The sequence below is a fragment of the Pelophylax lessonae genome, assembly GCF_965119305.1.
Source record: "Pelophylax lessonae genome assembly, chromosome: 5".
Classification (NCBI taxonomy): domain Eukaryota; kingdom Metazoa; phylum Chordata; class Amphibia; order Anura; family Ranidae; genus Pelophylax; species Pelophylax lessonae.
In genome coordinates, this window is record NC_138772.1 from 555,067,885 (window position 1) to 555,090,084 (window position 22,200).

Genomic DNA, 22,200 nt, shown 5'->3' on the forward strand with positions numbered 1-22,200 from the left:
GTGTTTCACATTTAGGAAATTGTATGTGTCCCTGTCTATGAGGCCCTCAGTGAAGGCACCCATACACAGGGACTTAAATTCCTGAATGAAGTCCTGGATGCTATCGGGAGAGATAGGGTGATAGCAATCTCGATTGCCCAGGACTTCAAGACACATAGTTTCGTATTGAAGGGGAGACATGACAACGATGTTTCCACCCTTATCTGAGGGTTTAATCAGAATGTCTTTGTTGGTCTGGAGTTGTTTCAAAGCTGATGTCTGTTCAGATGTTAAATTCTTGAGCGTGGAGGGCCAGGTGGTATTTTTTAATTCCTGTGACACTCTCTGGACAAAAGCCCAAATATTGGGGTTGGTAGCCAAGTCTGGAAACTTTTCAGACTTGGGCTTTAATGTTGTCGTGTTGGTTGCGTGTTTTAATACCACCCTAGTATCTCTTGTTTTATGGTACCTCTAAAATCCCACCAGCCCTCCATCTTTTCTTGTTCAGTCCCTTTTCGTCTTGTCCCATCACTCCAACTGTTCCTTTGCCCTTGTCTCTCCCCTTTTTTCCTCCCCCCTCTCTCTCTCCTCTTTTTTCCCCCTTGCATTTCTTTCTCTCTTTTTCTATATCCCCTTCACTCATCCCATTTCTTTCATCCCTATATTTCTTTTGTTTCTTTTCCCTTTCCTTCCCCCCCCCCTTTTTTTGGTTTTTGGCTCTGACAACTGGAGCCACTTTCCAGTTTTTTGTGTAGGGTTTCTTCCCTACTTATATTGTTTATATTCAATTGGGATGTCGGTACCTTGTTAATTTTTTCTATATCAAACACTACTTATTCCCTGTGATATGGATGGATGAGCTGTGCTGATCCTGGACCCTCTTGCTCATACCTTGTTGCTGATAACTGATTACCCCTGTTAAGGGACTGCTTTGTCTGACCCTGGGTGGCACCTGGGTCAGACATTAAGGTGAGAGGCTTGCACTTCTGGTGGTGGATTTTCTCATGGTCACTGAGAAGTTTTGGTCACCTTTGTGTTGGAGGAGTCCTTTATCTAGAGATCACAGCACTTTATATACACGTGGATTTTTATATACGTTATTTCCGAAAGGACTTATTCAATATTCATGTCACGTATTTAATCACATGGACTTTTGTTGCAATATTTTGAGATTGAATATCTTTAATATTTTTCATATGCACTTTGTTTGATTTAGTGCAACACATATTATTTACTGAATCAAGCACAGTGATACCATGATCATCTGACCAGTTATTGGCAGATTTGGCAGTGTGGGCAGGTGCCAAGTCCTGCTGGAAAATGAAATCAGCATCTCCATATTCATCGTCTTCAGTTGTGGTGTTTATTTGTCACCATCTTCAGTTGCGTTAGTTTATCCATCACTGTCTTCATCTGTAGTGATTTTTCCATCACTATCAATGGCGGTGGTGGCCTATCAGTCACCAGCTTCATTTGTGATGGTTTATCAGTTGCCATCTGCAGCCATAATGGTTTAAACGCCTCCACCATCAATAGACAGACTGATGCCCCAATCACCTTTAACATTCCCATCTTTCTCTTTGCTGTATCTTTGTCTTGTGGCAATTCTCCTTCGTCATCGTCAGCTCATCACACCACCTACCCCCACCCAGAACTCTCATCCCTTTCTCTGAATCATTGCTGAAATTAAGACAATTAGGTAAATAACTTCACCAATAAATTATAATCAGGAGCAGAGAAAACCACCAAACGTGAATCATATTGCATGCACAGTAATCAGACAGAAGAAGAGGCTTTGTGCCTGGAAAGTTTGTAGTGATTTCCATGACTGCAATTAGCTATGAAAGTCGGTAGGCAAGGCCATCAGAACGTAGGAATATTGTTTTATTCCACTAACAGGCCTCTTGCCCTGATTTCATGTCGGAATGAATCACTGTTCCTAGAAAGAGAAAAATAGCACACATTCACCACCACACCCAACACTTCACCCTGCATCCTCCCTGGCTGAGTTAGCTACCAGTTCCAAGGATAGTCCATTAGTAGAAAGAAGAGGCGAGTCCGATAGATTTTTATAGCTCAGCTTTCACAGATTAAAGTAATTAAAGTAAGTAAAGCAGTTGTTGGCACTTTCCCGGGTTGGGTACTCCATGTCCTGTCCTTAACTTCCACCTATCCAGGAAACCAGAACCTATCCGGGTGTTTCCCAGCTGGGAGAATACCAATCACTACATCAGTACTTCTGTGAAGAAAAAGGGCCCCACCAAGTCCCAGGGGGGCCATCTTCGGAGACCTACTCCTGTCCTCTTGACTCTCTGCCCAAACTCTTCCCACTCTCCAACGTAACCTACTATTTACCTATAGGAGAGGGCACCACATAGTGGCCAAACTTGGAATGATGCCAACACCCTCCCTCAGACGTTACCATCGGCCATGAGCTAGTTTTGACAAAAATGATTGTTCTAAACAAAGTTCAAGTTAATCCTAAAGTAGAGAACAATGATCTACACCAGGGGTCAGCAACCTTTTTCCACCTAAGGGCAGATTCAATGTATGTGAATGCATGGAGAGCCACATTTGCCTGCTAATAAATGAAGATAATAATAATCTTAGCATAGTAATAATAACAGTACAGGTTTACCTCACTTTAAGGTGCTTCACTAATACAAAGCCAGTTCCCCCTGAGGGAGCATGTGGCTGGGGATTCAGATTTTACTGCCCCCTCCCCCACCCTGGCATCCAAAGGGTGGCTGACGCCAGCCCTGCCAGCCAGCATCATCTGGAGATGGGGTTCCTGCCCTTAGGGGAGATGCGGTTCCTGTTCCCAAGGGAGATGGGGTCCTCGTCCCTAGGGGTGATGGGGTCCCTGTCCCCAGGGGTGATGGGGTCCCTGTTCCCAAGTGAGAATGGGTTCCTGTCCCCAGGGGAGAAGGGGTCCCCATCTCTAGGGGAGATGGGGTCCCTGTCCCCAGGGGTGATGGGGTCCCTGTGCCCTGGGGTGATGGGATCACTGTCCTCAGGGAAGAAGGGGTCCCTGTACCCAGGGGTGATGGGGTCCCTGTCCCCAGAGTAATGGGGTCCCCGTCCCCATGTGAGAATGGGTCCTTGCCCCCAGGAGTGATGGGGTGCCTGTCCCCAGTTGAGAAAAGGTCCCCTTCCCTAAGGGAGATGGGGTCCCAGTCCTCAGATGAGAAGGAGTCCCTTTCCCAAGGAGAGATGAGGTCCCTGTCCCCAGAGGAAAAGGGGTCTCTGACCCCAGGAGTGATGGGGTCCCTAATAGGATCCCCCCTATTGCAGTGTCCTCTGTCCCCCTTCACATCACTCCCATAGTGTCCTCTGCCCCCCGCCCCCATAGCAGTTCCCTGTGCTCCCCAAAGCAGTGCCCCCTGCACTCCCCCACTGTAGTGTCCTCTGTGCCCCCATAGTGTCCTCTGCCCCCCTGCACCCCAACCCACACACACACACACAATCTGTGTAGGTAGAACTCTCCTACCTTACACAGGTGTATAGCAGAGCAGAGATCGGCCATTATCACAGGGCTGGATGGGGACGGGAACTACTTAAATTAACTTTTCACATTAACAGGCTGGTGATTGGTTGCTAGGATCACCCAGTAACCAATCGCCTGCTGTTTAATGTGAAAAGTTAACTCCAGCTGTTCCCGTCCTCATCCGGCCACTGTCCAATGAAGAGGAGAGTGATGAAAATGTCTGCGGGCCGGGTGCACGTGAACTCATCTCGTGCACTGATGGGCCAGACATTTAGCGTTGGTGGGCCGGGTGCGGCCCTGATCTACACATTCGCCTACCGAAATTAGTTTGGTGGCTGTTCTTTCTGTAGGTCAGCCTCATATATGACATGTAAGCTCTGGGACTACAGTCTAAGCACCAGTGGACTGAGGTTGGTTGCTACTGGGGTAGGCCAACTAAGCAGTTAACACACACTGCAGCCAGTACCACGCATTTTATCATAAAGAGGCACTGTTTAACGCATCTGTTGCAATTCCGATCTTTTAAAAGAAACATTTGTATCACGTGCTGCCGCATCCAGGCAGGAATGTGACAGAGAGTTTACAATATGGTAGATTTCTTCAAAGAGGATATAGTTATTACATTTCTGATGACAGCATTCATGGATTCATCCTAATGATTTTTAAATAGTGTTTTAACCTCTTGCTGTCTACATAACGCCTATGGACGGCAGTAAAGAGGGTGGACTTTAACACTTACATGCCACTGCATTCATGGACAACGGAGGTTTCTGTGCTCAGCGTGCGCTCCTAGCACAGAGGATGGGCTGTAAAGGACGGCTCTCAGTCTCTTCTAATCAGGACAGCCATCAGGGGGGGACAGCCCATACACATGTAAGAGGGCCCATGTGACCTGAGGGCCCGGCTGCCTGGGCCCCAACCTACAAGACCAAGTTGTTCCTGCTGTAGTAACCAGCAACTGCTTAACCTCCCTGGCGGTCTGATAAATTCAGATCTTAGGTGCTGAAAGCAGTACCATTATTTTGCACAGAAATCTGTTCTGTACATTTTAAAACTCACCTTCCCCTGCGATCCCCCGCCATCTTCCCGCTGTCCTCCCCCGCCATCCTCCCCCACCATTCTCCCCCGCCGTCCTCCCCCACCGTCCTCTCACATCCGTCCTCCCGCTGTCCTCCCCCACCGTCTTCCCCTGCCATCCTCCCCTGCCGTCCTCACGCTGTCCTCCCCCTGTCCTCTCCCGCAGTCCTCCCCCACCATTCTCCCCCGCCATCCTCCCACGCCATCCTCCCCCGCCGTCCTCCCCCTGTCCTCCCCCGCGTTCCTCCCCCACTGTCCTCCCCCGCCGTCCTCCCCCGCTGTCCTCCCGCTCTGTGCTCTGCAGATGCCGGCACCTGTCTTCCGGTTACCTTCCCTGCGAATGCAGGGGGTGGAATTGGCGGCAATTTCAAAAATGTAAATACACCAAATGAGATGATAGAAAGCTGTGATACTAACGGATTACACTGTATCATCCCATTTCACCACAGTATTTCACCTGGTGACTTTTCCAGTGCCCTGCCTGTGCTTTTCCAGTTCTTTGTGCCTGGAAATTAGAGAAAGACCATGGTGTCCAAAAAGCATTCTTTTTGCGCAAAACACTTTTAGACGAACTGGAAAACAGCTACAGCGAAACGGATTTACTTGAAGAATTGAGCGATAGCGATTGGTGGGAAAATTTGTCATCAGGTACGGAAAGTGAGGACAGTGAGGATTCTGATGTCTCTTTCTGGCACATCGCTCGGTTGGAAATTCTGAAGAATCATTTGATAAACTTCGCAAATTCCACAAGCGATGTGCCAGAAAGAGACATCAGAATCGTCGCTGTCCTCACTTTCCGTACCTGATGACCAATTTTCCCACCAATCGCTATAGCTCAGTTCTTCAAGTAACTCCGTTTTGCTGTCGCTGTTTTCCAGTTCGTCTAAAAGCGCTTTTGTGGACGCCATGGTCGTTCTCTATTTTCCAGACACAAAGAACTGGAAAAGCACAGGCAGGGCACTGGAAAAGTCACCAGGTGAAATCCTGTGGTGAAATGGGATGATACAGTGTAATCTGTTACCGATCACAGCTTTCTATCATCTCATTTGGTGTATTTACATTTTTGAATTTGCCGCCGGTTCCAACCGCCCCACCCCCCCCGCGTCACAACACTCACAGGGAAGGGAACCGGAAGACAGGTACCGGCATCGGCCAAGCACACAGCGGGAGGACAGCAGGGAAGGACAGCGGAAGGACGGCAGGGAAAGACAGCGGGAGGATGGCAGGGAAGGACAGCCGGAGGACGGCGGGGAAGGACAGCGGGAGGACGGCGGGGAAGGACAGCCGGAGGACGGCGGGGAAGGACAGTGGGAGGACGGCGGGGAAGGACAGCCGGAGGACAGCGGGGAAGGACAGCGGGAGGAAGGCGGGGAAGGACAGCGGGAGGATGGCGGGGAAGGACAGCGGGAGGATGGCGGGGAAGGACAGTGGGAGGACGGCGGGGAAGGACAGTGGGAGGACGGCAGGGAAGGACAGCGGGAGGATGGCGGGGGAGGATGGCGGGAGGACGGCGGGGGAGGATGGCGGGAGGATGGCGGGGAAGGACAGCGGGAGGATGGTGGGAGGATGGCGGCGAAGGACAGCGGGAGGATGGCAGGGGATGGCAGGGAAGGTGAGTAACATTCTGGGGTAATCTCTAGTGTGGCTCGTGGTTACAGCTTTTGGTACTAAAAAATGAACCTCGAGCCACACTCGGGAATACCGCTAGGGAGATGAAGTAGGGGGGCCGCGGAGTGAGCCAATGTAGCTCACTTAGTTCTGGCTGCAAGGGAAAGGTGCATACTTGCCAACTACATAATAAACAAGCAAAAAATTGGGGGAGCAAACCCTGAACATGTATATCTAAAGCCGGTGCAGCTATGGACCAAGCGACATGTATATTAAAAAAGAATAGCGCACACATGCAAAAGAAATGACTATCAAATATGGAGACAATCCATAAATAAAAATCGGGATTTAGTCCCACCATATGGCCATATCGTGCTCAAGCCCACCAGTGCGTCAAAGTACCCCATTATCAGTGGGTCCTACACTATCCATAAAAGGAGAGGCCAACCGTGGCACCGTGGAGGTCACCAATATTGGGGGAGACCCCACCAACCCTGGCCCCAAGAGAACCATTGGCAACAATGGGAAGGGGATACTTATCCCCAATATCAACAGAGGGATACCCCACACAGGAATGGCCCTCCACCAGGAAGGGTAGAAAACAGAGAAGGGGATGTAGAGGCAGACGAAAGAAGCAAAAGGAAAAGAGAGTCCTAGGTGCGGGGATTTTCAATTTAAGTGACGTCCAATTCACCCCTGATGAGTTAAAAATATTGGAATTGAGCTTAAAGTTTGCCCCAGATAAGGGTGTTGACAAGTTCAATACGTTCATTGATATAGAGAAATATATCAGGAAACTTAAAATAAAAAAACATTTCCTGGAAAAACCTATGAGTCAAAATAATACTACTACAGAATATCAGGACAGTGGACTGAGAAACCGATCTATCTTCAACCCCCCCAAAGCCTCTAATCACTGTCTAGAGGTTTTTAAAAATATGGTTGAGGATGATGTACGTAAACTGAAAACAAACAGACATCCAAACAAGGATAATCTACATAAAGGACTGAAAGAATTAGAACAACGGAAAAATATTGTGATTAGGGGAGCAGACAAAGGTGGAGGTATTGTGGTTCTCAATAAATGTGACTACAAACAGGAACTTGATAGACTTGTGGGAGACCAGGTTACCTATCAAAAATTGCGACAAAACCCCACCTCAAAATTAAAATTGAAATGAGAAAAACTGGTTAAGAAGGCCAAAGATCAAGGAATACCTAGCAAAAAGGAGGCAAAATATCTCGTACCCAATGCCCCCAAACTTCCTACGATATATCAACTGCCAAAAATTCACAAAAATAAAACAAAACCACCGGGCAGGCCAATAATTAGTGGGATTGGATCTCTCTTTTCACGGGTTGGAGAATATGTGGACCACTTCCTACAGCCAGTGGTGCCTCTCTATCCATCTCATTTGAGAGACAGTAAACCCCTGATTAATATATTGGAAGATATAGAGGTGCAATCGGAAACATTCCTAGTTACAATTGACGTTGAGTCATTGTATACTAGCCTGAAGCAAAAGGATGCGATAGACACCACTATAGCGGCTTTAAATGCTAAAACAAAAATAAAACCTGCCCAAAAAAAGTTTATATGTGACGCCCTTGATTTGGCTATGAGCAACAACTATTTTTGGCATGACGGTTGTTGCTACAACCAAATCAAGGGCCTAGCGATGGGCGCAAAATATGCACCCAGTGCAGCAAATATACTTCTTGGACAATGGGAAGAGGAGGTAATTTTCCGGAGACGGGAGCCCTCCCTAATCCTCTACACAGTGGCGTAGCGTGGGTTGTCAGCGCCCGGGGCAAGGTAAGTAATTTGCGCCCCCCACACAAACCTACAAGACCATTACACTGACACCTACACTGACCACTACACAGACCTACCTGATTACCATACTGACACCTACACTGACCACCCTACATTCCCACAAACACTGAGACCTACTCTGACCCCCTACACTGACCCCTCCTACACTGACACCTACTCTGCCCCCCCTACATTCCCACATACATTGACCCCCTACACTGCCCCCCCCATACACTGACCACTACACTAACACCTACACTGACCCCCCCTACACTGACCACCCCTATATTGACTCCCCCCCATACACTGACACATACCCTCCCATACACTAACACCCCCTACACTGACAACTACACTGACCCCCCCCCCCTTACACTGACATCCCCTACACTGACACCTTCACTGACAACTACACTGACACCCCCATGCATTGACACCTACACTGCCCCCCCTTACACTGACACCCCCTTACACTGACCCCCCCTACACTGACACCTTCATTGACCCCCCCCTACACTGACACCTTCACTGACCCCCCCTACACTGACACATTCACTGACCCCCCTACACTGACACCTTCACTGACCCCCCCTACACTGACACCTTCACTGACCCCCCCTACACTGACACCTTCACTGACCCCCCCATACACTGACAACTTCACTGACCCCCCTACACTGACACCTTCACTGACCCCCCCCCCTACACTGACACCTTCACTGACCCCCCCCCCCTACACTGACACCTTCACTGACCAGTGACCCCCCTACACTGACACCTTCACTGACCCCCCCCCTACACTGACACCTTCACTAACCCCACTACACTGACACCTACTCTGCCCCCCCTACATTCCCACATACATTGACCCCCTACACTGCCCCCCCCCATACACTGACCACTACACTAACACCTACACTGACCCCCCCTACACTGACCACCCCTATATTGACTCCCCCCCATACACTGACACATACCCTCCCATACACTAACACCCCCTACACTGACAACTACACTGACCCCCCCCCCCCTTACACTGACATCCCCTACACTGACACCTTCACTGACAACTACACTGACACCCCCATGCACTGACACCTACACTGCCCCCCCTTACACTGACACCCCCTTACACTGACCCCCCCTACACTGACACCTTCATTGACCCCCCCCTACACTGACACCTTCACTGACCCCCCCTACACTGACACATTCACTGACCCCCCTACACTGACACCTTCACTGACCCCCCCCTACACTGACACCTTCACTGACCCCCCCTACACTGACACCTTCACTGACCCCCCCATACACTGACAACTTCACTGACCCCCCTACACTGACACCTTCACTGACCCCCCCCTACACTGACACCTTCACTGACCCCCCCCCCTACACTGACACCTTCACTGACCAGTGACCCCCCTACACTGACACCTTCACTGACCCCCCCCTACACTGACACCTTCACTAACCCCACTACACTGACACCTTCACTGACCCCCCCTACACTGACACCTTCACTGACCCCCCCCTACACTGACACCTTCACTGACCCCCCCCCCTACACTGACACCTTCACTGACCCCCCCATACACTGACAACTTCACTGACCCCCCTACACTGACACCTTCACTGACCCCCCCCATACACTGACACCTTCACTGACCCCCCTACACTGACACCTTCACAGACCCCCCTACACTGACACCTTCACAGACCCCCCTACACTGACACCTTCACTGACCCCCCCATACACTGACACCTTCACTGACCCCCCCTACACTGACACCTTCACTGACCCCCCCCCCACACTGACACCTTCACTGACCAGTGACCCCCCTACACTGACACCTTCACTGACCCCCCTACACTGACACCTTCACTGACCCCCCTACACTGACACCTTCACTGACCCCCCCTACACTGACACCTTCACTGACCCCCCCATACACTGACACCTTCACTGACCCCCCCTACACTGACAACTTCACTGACCCCCCCTACACTGACACCTTCACTGACCCCCTTACACTGACGCCATCACTGACAACTACATTGACCCCCCCCCCCATGCGCTGACCTATCTCCCCCTCATGTCCACTTCCCTGGGCCCCGGGGGAAGGCGGCACATCACTCACCTCTCAGCTTCGGACTTCAGGGGGCGATCTGGAGTGGAGGAGACTGGAGAGACACAGAGTGTCAGCAGCCAGCGTGGAGTCAGCAGGTCAGGGAGAGACTCCAAGAGCGGTGCTGCGCAGGCACCGAGCCACCGGCTGCCATTTTCACCCACGATCAGCCCCGCCCCCTGGCCGCACGTGACCCCTTCAGCGTCCGCCGCTGTCAGGTTGGAGTTGTCGGCAGGACACCGACGTCCTGCACAAAGCGACGACAGTCAAGGAGCCAAGTGGAGGAAAGGGCGGCCGGGGTGCCGGGCGGCATTGTCACAATAAAGGGATGGGGGATACTATGATCCCTATGAAGGCGGGTTTGGGATGGGATGGGGGATACTATGATCCCGTGGATGGCGGGTTTGGAATGTGCCTCCCAAAATGTTGCGCCCGGTGCCATTGGCCCCCTCCGCACCCCCCACGCTACGCCACTGCCTCTACAAGAGATTTATTGATGATCTCCTGGTCCTATGGAGTGGATCTGAAGACTCCTTAATGGAGTTTGTAGAGAGAATAAATAACAACCAATATGGCCTAAAATTCACCGCATGATGGGACAGAAAAACTGTAAATTTACTGGATTTAACTTTGGAGAAACAGGGTAATATCATCTCCACAAAAAGCTATTTTGAGGAAACCGACAGGAATAGCTATATTCCCACCAAAAGCTGTCACCACCCCAAATGGTTGGGAGCCATACCTAAAGGACAATACATGTGTATTAGACGCAATTGTAGGAATGAGGATGATTATATTACCCAATCAAACTTACTAATGTCTAGATTTGTAGAAAAGGGGTATAAACTGGAAGAGGTCCAAAAAACACGAGATGAAGTAAGCCGTATGCCAAGAAGTGAACTATTAAAAACTAAAAAGAAAGAGAATGAGAATAAGGGTGAAATGGCCTTTCTGACCAATTTCAACAGAGATTATAGACAGGTAGAAGGCATCATCAGAAAATATTGGGCCATCCTGCAGAAAGATAAAACTTTGAGCAAAGTGTTGCCATCTAAACCCACATTTATTTACCGAAGGGCCCCAAATCTAAGGCACAATTTGGCCCCCAACATACCAGATCCCCCAACTAAAAAAGTCACATTTTTGGATTTAACAGGTTTTTTTCCTTGTAAAAGGTGTAATGCGTGTAGAACTGCCAAGAAAAATCCTAGGAAGATAACCACTTTTCAATCAAAGGATACAGGTAGTGTTGAGCGAACACGGACTGTATTATTTGTGTTCGTAACGAATAATTGGATTTTTGTTACCCGAACAAGGACACGGACACTTTACTGTATGTTCGGGTAAAAAATCCATGTTCGGTCGTTTTATTTCCGGGTTTTGCATGCTTTGGCGCTCTTTTCATGGCGGGCTTTCAACAGCCAATCAACAATCGTTTAACTGGTGTGCCTTAAGCCATCCCAGCCATGCCTGCAAATGTCTCAGTAGCTGTGATTGGCCGTCTCAAGCATGTGACCAAGTCTTTATAAGTTCCAGGCAGCCGCAGCGTCTTCATTCTGCTGCTTAGATCAGGGACAGAGCACACATCAACGTGCTGGCTGCTGATTAGGGAAAGACAGGCAGGGAAAACAAATTGGTGTCCGGATAGAATTGAGGGACAGGTCGGAGTGTTTAGGCAGGGCGAGTTGTAGGCATTTTAGGGATAGAGTCTGCTGAATTATAGGGTCAGTGTCTTCTGCAAACTACAATCGATATTGCTGTGTGGGGTGGGGTCTGCACTCAATCCTGATCTACGATCTCTTCTCAATCCTGTTAGGGAGAGGCTGCTGCTGCTGAATTTTAGGGAAACTGTGTTCTACAAACTACAATCGATATTGCTGTGTGGTGTGGGATAGGAGATAGGCAGGTGTCAGTGATCCACATCCATTTTTCTGTGTGTGAGCTGCAGTGAACACAATCTTTTTGGGCTGCAGTGAACACAATCTTTTTGGGGTGCAGTGAACAAAATCCTTTTTGGGGTGCAGTGAACACAATCTTTTTGGGGTGCAGTGAACAAAATCCTTTGTGGGGTGAAGTGAACACAATCTTTGTGGGGTGCAGTGAACAGAATCTTTTTGGGGTGCAGTGAACAAAATCCTTTTTGGGGTGCAGTGAACAACATCCTTTTTGGGGTGCAGTGAACACAATCTTTTTGGGGTGCAGTGAACAAAATCCTTTGTGGGGTGCAGTGAACACAATCTTTGTGGGGTGCAGTGAACAAAATCCTTTTTGGGGTGCAGTGAACAACATCCTTTTTGGGGTGCAGTGAACAAAATCCTTTTTGGGGTGCAGTGAACACAATCTTTTTGGGGTGCAGTGAACAAAATCCTTTTTGGGGTGCAGTGAACATCCTTTTTGGGGTGCAGTGAACACAATCTTTTTGTGGTGCAGTGAACAAAATCCTTTGTGGGGTGCAGTGAACACAATCTTTGTGGGGTGCAGTGAACACAATCTTTTTGGGGTTCAGTGAACAACATCCTTTTTGGGGTGCAGTGAACAACATCCTTTTAGGGTGCAGTGAACACAATCTTTGTGAGGTGCAGTGAACAACATCCTTTTAGGGTGCAGTGAACACAATCTTTGTGGGATGCAGTGAACAACATCCTTTTAGGGTGCAGTGAACACAATCTTTTTGGGGTGCAGTGAACAGAATCTTTGTGGGGTGCAGTGAACACAATCTTTGGGGGGTACAGTGAACACAATCTTTTTGGGGTGCAGTGAACAAAATCCTTTTAGGGTGCAGTGAACACAATCTTTGTGGGGTGCAGTGAACAAAATCATTTTTGGGGTGCAGTGAACACAATCTTTTTGGGGTGCAGTGAACAAAATCCTTTGTGGGGTGCAGTGAACACAATCTTTGTGGGGTGCAGTGAACACAATCTTTTTGGGGTGCAGTGAACAACATCCTTTTTGGGGTGCAGTGAACAACATCCTTTTAGGGTGCAGTGAACACAATCTTTGTGGGGTGCAGTGAACAAAATCCTTTTTGGGGTGCAGTGAACACAATCTTTTTGGGGTGCAGTGAACAAAATCCTTTGTGGGGTGCAGTGAACACAATCTTTTTGGGGTGCAGTGAACAAAATCATTTTTGGGGTGCAGTGAACACAATCTTTGTGGGGTGCAGTGAACACAATCTTTTTGGGGTTCAGTGAACAACATCCTTTTTGGGGTGCAGTGAACAACATCCTTTTAGGGTGCAGTGAACACAATATTTGTGGGGTGCAGTGAACAACATCCTTTTAGGGTGCAGTGAACACAATCTTTGTGGGATGCAGTGAACAACATCCTTTTAGGGTGCAGTGAACACAATCTTTGTGGGGTGCAGTGAACACAATCTTTTTGGGGTGCAGTGAACAGAATCTTTGTGGGGTGCAGTGAACACAATCTTTGGGGGGTACAGTGAACACAATCTTTTTGGGGTGCAGTGAACAAAATCCTTTTAGGGTGCAGTGAACACAATCTTTGTGGGGTGCAGTGAACAAAATCATTTTTGGGGTGCAGTGAACACAATCTTTGTGGGGTGCAGTGAACACAATCTTTTTGGGGTGCAGTGAACAACATCCTTTTTGGGGTGCAGTGAACAACATCCTTTTAGGGTGCAGTGAACACAATCTTTGTGGGGTGCAGTGAACAAAATCCTTTTTGGGGTGCAGTGAACACAATCTTTTTTTTTAAATTTTTGGCCAATTTGTTTTCTGCTACCTATGTTAACAAAAATCACAATAAGCGTATTTTGATTGGTTTGCGCAAAAGTTATTGCGTTTACTAACTAAGGGAAAGATTTCCGTCATTTTTGGTGTTTTTTTTTTAACGAGTAATGGCGGCGATCTGCGATTTTTTTTTACGGGACTGCGACATTGTGGCGGACAGATCGGACCCTTGACTGACATTTTTGACATTTTTGGGGGTACCAGTGACATTACTACAGTAATCAGTGCTATATATATGCACTGTTACTGTAAAAATGACACTGGCAAGGAAGGGGTTAATTTTATTGGAGAGGGAGGGGTTAATGTATGCCTGGTGCTTACTGACATGTGTGGGGGGAGGTGACTGAGTGACACAGGGACAGATCGCAGGTTGAGCTATGCTAAACCCTGCAATCTGACCCTTCCTGTCACTTAGGAGATCCGCCGCTTGTGTTTACACAAGCAGGCGGATCTCCACACTCGATCCCCGACAATCGCCGCTGCTCCTCCCCTGGCCCGACTCCCGCTGTGACTGAATACAGCGGGAGTAAGCCTCCGGCGGTGCGCGCGCGCCGCCGAGAAAGGGGAGTGTCTGGCGACGTAGGTCTACATCGTCAGACGATAACGAACCACTTTGCCGCAGTAGTGCTCGAGTGAGCAGACGGCAAGTGGTTAAGAAATACTGCACCATGAGAGCGTTTTTTATGTCCCTATTTATTGCTTGGTTCCTGATTGTGGCATCGTTCTGGCTGTTGTATGTACACCTATGAAATGGGATGCACAAGATGCTAATGTGGATCACACAGCGTGTTTGACCCCCTGTAATTAAGGGGTCCAGTGGCTCTGGTAAGCGGTATTTATACATCTCACTGGGTGATCGTGTGGAGGTGAAGGCTTTTTTAAAAGAATCACTCCTATCAAGTCTGTGTTTCCATTGTTGGCTGCTCTGATTGACCCAATTGTTTTGGACACTAGAGACTTTATTTTTATCATTATTTGCACGATTTAATTGATTTAATCAAGTATTTCACAGTGATTTATATTTTGTTGAGCGCTGCAATCCCCCCCTTTTTTCACTTATCACGTTATTCACGTTTATGTATCAGCTTACATTGTGGGAGAAATTCCACCTTAATCACGTTATTGATCATTTATAGATTCATTTGCGCAGTTTTTTGGTTTATCCATTTTTCTTCACATACTTGCCAACTGTACTGTTTTTTCCAGGAGAATCCCGGCAAATAGAAGCCTGTCCCAGGTAATTTACCTTGTCCCGGCCCGTTAATCAGGCTGCCTGTTTCCATTTTTTTTTTATTATTATTTTTTCTATTGTGTCCTGTCGAATAATGCCTCCTGTCGAAAAATGCATCCGACTGACTGCGCATGCGCAGTAGGTGACATCACTCCAGCTGATTTCTGCGATCAGCTGGACTTGACGTAATCGGTGTGTGTGCGCAGTCCCTTGGATGCATTTTTCGACGGGAGAGACAGAGTGTGTAGCATCTAATGTCAGATTCTGCCTCGCTCACTGTACTATCTGCGCATGCGCGGGACGGAACGGCTTATTCTTATTTGAGATTCTTATTATCTGATTACAGAATACACAGCTCTTATCGGGACATATTAAAGGGGCACTCTGACCGGGACAGATTAAAGGGGCACTCTGACCGGGACACATTAAAAAGGTACTCGGACCAGGACACATTAAAGGGGCACACTGATGTAAAGGAGGACTCTGACCGGGACACTGATGTAAAGGAGGACTCTGACGGGGACACTGATGTAAAGGGGAACTCTGATGGGGACACTGATGTCACTTACTGAGCATGCGCAGTCCGTCGGATGCATTTTTTGACGGGAGGCATTATTTGACAGATCACCGGCTGGGCGTCAGCATGGTGCACTTCCCAAAATCTGCCACCAGGGGGAGGCAGAGCACCTTCCAACAAGCTGGAGGCCCCACACTCCACGGCCTCTATGTGCCTGTGGTCTGGAACCGAGCGCCACCTTGTGGCGAAGTGAAGGTATGACCATTATCTTTATTGATATGCTGTTCTCATACTTACCCTTCCTTCTCTACATAGCATGCAATGTTTTTACATTATTATTATTAAAAATGTTTTTTATAGATAAAATTTTCTACACCTAATTGATACATAGATATAAATTTTCTAGCTCTAGATAAATGTATGTACACAATCCTTTGTGCGTGTGTGTATAATATATATATATATATATATATATATATACTGCTCAAAAAAATGAAAGGAACACTTTGAGAACAGATCTCAATGGGACAAATCTCATGATGGATATCTATACTGGTATGGACTGGGTAATGTGTTAGTATCTATACTGGTATGGACTGGGTAATGTGTTCGGATCTATACTGATATGGACTGGGTAATGTGTTAGGATCTATACTGGTATGGACTAGGTAATGTGTTAGGATCTATACTAGTATGGACTGGGTAATGTGTTAGGATCTATACTGGTATGGACTGGGTAATGTGTTAGGATCTATACTGGTATGGACTGGGTAATGTGTTAAGAGGGGTGCAGGGGAGTGTACAAGAGTTATTAGGGTAGCGTAAAGAGGGTCAGCTGGGTAGAGGGCAGGGGTCAGCTGGGTGGAAAGCAGGGGTTATCTGGGCAGAAGTCAGGCATACTGGTATGGACTGGGTAATGTGTTAAGATCTATACTGGTATGGACTAGGTAATGTGTTAAGGTCCATACTGGTATGGACTGGGTAATGTGTTAGGATCTATACTGGTATGGACTGGGTAATGTGTTAAGATCCATACTGGTATGGACTGGGTAATGTGTTAGGATCTATACTGGTATGGACTGGGTAATGTGTTAAGATCCATACTGGTATGGACTGGGTAATCTGTTAGGATCTATACTGATATGGACTGGGTAATGTGTTAGGATCTATACTGGTATGGACTGGGTAATGTGTTAGGATCTATACTTGTATGGGCTGGGTAATGTGTTAGGATCTATACTTGTATGGACTGGGTAATGTGTTAGGATCTATACTGGTATGGACTGGGTAATGTGTTAAGATCCATACTGGTATGGACTGGGTAATGTGTTAGGATCTATACTGGTATGGACTGGGTAATGTGTTAAGATCCATACTGGTATGGACTTGGTAATCTGTTGGGATCTATACTGATATGGACTGGGTAATGTGTTAGGATCTATACTGGTATGGACTGGGTAATGTGTTAGGATCTATACTTGTATGGGCTGGGTAATGTGTTAGGATCTATACTGGTATGGACTGGGTAATGTGTTAAGATCCATACTGGTATGGACTGGGTAATGTGTTAGGATCTATACTGGTATGGACTGGGTAATGTGTTAGGATCTATACTGGTATGGACTGGGTAATGTGTTAGGATCTATACTGGTATGGACTGGGTAATGTGTTAAGATCCATACTGGTATGGACTGGGTAATGTGTTAGGATCTATACTGGTATGGACTGGGTAATGTGTTAGGATCTATACTGGTATGGACTGGGTAATGTGTTAGGATCTATACTAGTATGGACTGGGTAATGTGTTAGGATCTATACTGGTATGGACTGGGTAATGTGTTAGGAAGAAAAGAATGCCATGTCGTTTTATGGAAATTAAAATGATCACCCTGCAGAGGGCTGAATTCAAAGACACGTGAATAAAGGGTCAAATGTGCTCAGGTGTGACCAAAAAAAAAATGGAATATGTTAATATAAATAAAGTACAAGATAGTATAATTAAGTTTTTTGGTACTTATTTACACTTTGCACTTTATTTATATTTACATATTACATTTTATGGTCACCCCTGAGCACATTTCACACTTTAGAATTGCAGGGAATTGTGATGAGAAGTAGTGCAGCTGAATGGGAGAATTATTCCAACTCTGCTACTTTGGCCTTAAGTTTGAAATTCGCTTTTCAATTTTCTGTAATTCTCTCTTTATTGAGTAGACCCTATAATCTGATGATAAGTAGGTGGAGATTAATTATACGTAGTGGGTGGAGCTTCACAGAAGTGGGTGTGGGTATTAATAGCTGTGCTGCAAAGTGTCCCTTGAATTTTTTTTCAAATGTTGGCAACTATGAAGGTGGAGTGATATCAATTGCACTCCGCCTCTCCCTGCAGACCGGATGCTGATTTGGGCGCCATGCCAGTCACATTACCAGTCCCAGTAGCCTGCAGGACTGCTTAGTGCTCACTATGGACTGGTCTGAGGACAATTTGTTAGACATCACAATGGTAAATTGATTTATAATGTTGCTGGATGTGGGCCTGTGCTGTGACTGTCTCTTTGCTGAATATATGGGAACATCTCTTTGCTGAATTGGATTTATTTTCATATAATAAGTTGCAAATTGTTTTAAAGTAAAAGTGGGTGCACTGAAGGACTCGAAGGGATGGCCAGTGGGTGGGCCCTGGCAAATGTTGGGGATCAGGCCCGGGGGGGGGGGGGGGGACCCAGGCCTAAAGGTGTGTAAGGAGCCCCAAAATTGCCTGCTACTACTGATCAGGATTTGGTGGGACCGCCTTTTGATCATGTGACCACTTTGACAGCCAATCTCTGTGGTCACCTGATCAGCTGGTCCTTACCACCCCCCACCCCCGGGGCATAAAGACCCTGTTACAGGGACACCAGGACTGAGTGGGAAACTGGAAATTCTGTAAGCTATTGTGACTGTTTTTGCTCTTGGCAATGCTGACTGGGGTTCCAGAAGTGGTGCAGCAATGATGCATTGGGTAACAAAATATGTTTTAACCACTTGCCGACCGCCGCAAGTACATTTACTGCGGTGGTCAGCCCCTCCTGGGCAAAGTGACGTATATATACGTCACTCGCCCGCGAGCCAATAGGGGGCGAGCGCGCCGCCAGAGGCGCGCTCCCGCCCCCGCTCTTTCCCTGACAAGTCCCCGTGTGTGACCGGCGGCTCCGATGTCCGCCGGTCACTCGCGATCGTCCGCTGCAGAGGGAGAAAGGCAGACGGCTAATGTAAACAAAGTCATTCTCCCTGGTGTAACTGCAGACACTGTACGCTCCTGCTATGTAGGATCGTATGTCTCTGTGGTTACATGAAAAGCCACACCCCTTTACAGTTAGAAGCACGCCCTTAGGGACACATTTAACCCCTGCAACTCCAATAAAGTTAACCCCTTCCCTGCCAGTGTAATTTTTACAGTAACAGTGCATATGTATAGCACTGATTACTGTAGTAATGTCACTGGTACCCCCAAAAGTGTCAAAAATGTCAGTCAAGGGTCCGATCTGTCCGCCGCAATGTCGCAGTCCCGCAAAAAAAAATTGCAGATTGCCGTTTACTAGTTCAAAAAAAAACAATAAAAATAACAAAAACCTTTCCCTTAGTTAGTAAACGCAATAACTTTTGCGCAAACCAATCAAAATACGCTTATTGCAATTTTTTTTTTTTTTGCCAAACATATGTAGCATAAAACAAATTGGCCTAAAATGTTAAAAAATTTTGATTTTTACATTTTTTTTTTGGGGGGGGGGGGAATTTCATATAAAAAATGTGAAAAATATTGTTATTTTTTTCAAAATTTTGCTCTTTTTTTGTTTATAGCGCAAAAAGTAAAAATCGCACAGGTGATCAAATCCCACCAAAAGAAAGCCCTGAAAAAAAGGACGTCAATTTCATTTGGGTACAGCGTCGCATGACCGCGCAATTGTCCTTTAAAGTCACGCAGTGCCGAATCGCAAAATACCCCCTGGTCTTTGAGCAGCCAAATCCTCCGGGGCTTAAGTGGTTAAAGTAAATGTAAATCCAACCAGTAAAAGCTTTACAAAGTTATGAATTCAAACACAAATCTGCAGCTTTCTTCAAAATAATCCCAGGTGATCCTACCGTAATCTTTTATTACCACTCGCGGCCACGCCCAGAGAGGAATGTAACAGATTTTAGTTATTTTATTTTTGATTAGAACATTCATAGTTTCTGCCTCACAGTTTATAAATAGTGTTTTAACCTCTTGCCACCCTTGTAATGCATATGTTAGGTGGCAAATAGGGGGGCTTCAATGCTCATATCTCACACAAATGTATTCATGGACAGCAGAGGTGATTGAGCTATCAAGGACAGCTATACATCTCTACTAATGATCAGGAGCCAGCAGGACCAGCTCTAGACTATGTGAGGACTGTGATAGCCAATCACAATGGTCATGTGATAGACTGGTCCTTTACCCCCCTGAGCATAAAACCTATGTTGGATGGCACTGTGTTCAATATGAACTCAAAATTCACAGTTTGGGAGTTCTCAGATCTCATTAGTTTCACAGTGAGGACAAAAAAAAAATCAAATTTTCAGGACTTCGGATGGGCGGTGGAAGTGTGCGGGGGTGAGCATGGCAGGTCCTCTGTTGATATTTGCCTTCAACCAATGATGAATGTTAAAAAGTGCCAGGGGCTGTGCAATTTGAGGGTATTATAAATATAAGTCTTGCGAAAGGTTGGGATATGTATCCTATATAAGAATAGGGATCCAGATGTGTATGTCACGTACCTGGTGGGTAGAGCTTGGTTTATGCAGAGGAAAGCCTCTCTTACACCTCTGACTCAGGTCCCCTGGTAGAGTATACAGGTGGCTCTGTCGCACGAGTGCCAATAGACATGCTAGCTACTAGGCTGCTGGTTGAGTAGGATGCCAGATGGCAGCAGATGTTCCGAGATCAGAAACAGGCTGGTACTTGGACGTAGTTAGCTGAAGAGCAGGACCCAGTAGCAGATAGACAGGTGCTTGCAACTTGGTAGCTCCAAACAGACTGGAACATGAGAAGAGTCAGACAAGCTGGGTCATACACAGAGCGATCAGATCAGGTACAGATGTGGAGACAGGAGAATGGTCAAAGAACAAGCTGGGTTGATGCAGGTGGAAAGCAGGAATAGTCCGGAGCAAGCCGGGTTAGTATTTCAAGAGCAGATGCAGGTAACTGGGAACTGGACAATCAGAGAACGCTGAAGATGAGACAGCACTGATCCTGGGTGCTGATCCTGCCTAAATAGCCTCATCTGTCAAATTGGTGCACTTGCGCATGCGCGGACACGCGAGCACGCTAGCATGTGCTAACGCGGCTCTTCTTCAGGAGATTCGGGGAACAGGAATTTGACTGCAGGCATTATTCTTTCTTCTGACAGAGCCTTCCTGACAGTGTCGCAATTAGAATGGTTGCGCAAAATGGCCATGAGGTGAATGCACTTTGTAAGTATAGAGAAGGATCTGCTAGGTATTGATTGGGGAACAAACATTGCTGCAGGGACAGATATCTACCACCTTTCCAGCATTGTTTGGTTCCCATGTTTCAGAGTTGTACCAAAACTGGAGGAAAATTTCCATCCAATTCTGTAAGCTATAACCCCAGTTCAGTAGCACCCCCACTCAGCAGATCCCCAGCTCATTAGTACCCCTGTTCAGCAGATCCCAGCTCACCATTACCCTCATTCAGCAGATCCCCAGCTCATTAGTAACCTCATTCAGCAGATACCCTGCTAAATTGTACTCCCAGTTTTGCTGATCCCAGCCCAGTAATAACCCCCAGCTCTGCTGATCCCCTGCTCAGGAGTAACCCTCCAGCTCTACTGATCCCCTCTTTACTGGTAACCCCCAGCCCTTCTGATCCTCTAGTTTTCTGATCCTCCTTTCTCTCTGGTCCCTGCTCACCTCTCGCTATATTGCTCCCAAGCTGCTCACCCCATCTGTAACATTACTAGTTGCTCCTGCTCTGGTCCCCCAGCTCTGCTCATCTTCTGTCGCTCAGTCCTCTCTATGGTCCCCGATCATCTTCAGCTATAGTGCTTCTATGTTGCACACCACGTGTGCCGTGTGCTAGTTGCTCCGCTCCAATCCGGGCCCCATTCACCTTCCTGCTGCTTACCAGATGTGCCGTCTGCACCAGACACCCCCAGAATTTATACAAAGGAACCGGAAAGGGACTGCTGATGAAATTTTTCTGGTTCGCTCGTTGGTTTCGCAGTGCATCTGGGATATCTCATACCTGCAATACCTCCAAAACAAAGTAAAGCTAAAGCTGGATCAAAGCCTCTCAAAAGCTGCAGGTGCTGTTAGCGAGCATTGTCATAGACTTCTATGAAGGCTTTGGAGATGCTTTCAAACTCCAGGAATGTGACACGGGGGGTCGTTTTTGAAGCAAAGCAAACACAACGTGTGAACAGGACAGTAAGGTGACCATTTTATTTAGTGACTGAAGCTTTGATTGGTATTCAGAGTGTTTTAAAAAAAGTGTGTCCAATGCCACATTGGAAGCGAGTGTAAACCAATCCTTAAAGTGGAATAAAGTAGAATTGTGATTGTGATGGTCTGGAAAGCTCATTCA

At 47.2% G+C, this 22,200-nt stretch overlaps 1 pseudogene across 1 annotated transcript in view; it reads right to left on the minus strand.

Moving 5' to 3' along the window:
• Positions 1–1,871: 1,871 nt before the first annotated feature.
• LOC309556602 overlaps positions 1,872–22,200 on the minus strand; it is a 35,260-nt pseudogene continuing 14,931 nt past the window's right edge. Inside the window, exon 3 of the transcript in view lies at positions 1,872–1,918. The product of the transcript in view is annotated as an uncharacterized misc_RNA (transcript). The remainder of the gene's footprint in view (positions 1,919–22,200) is intronic.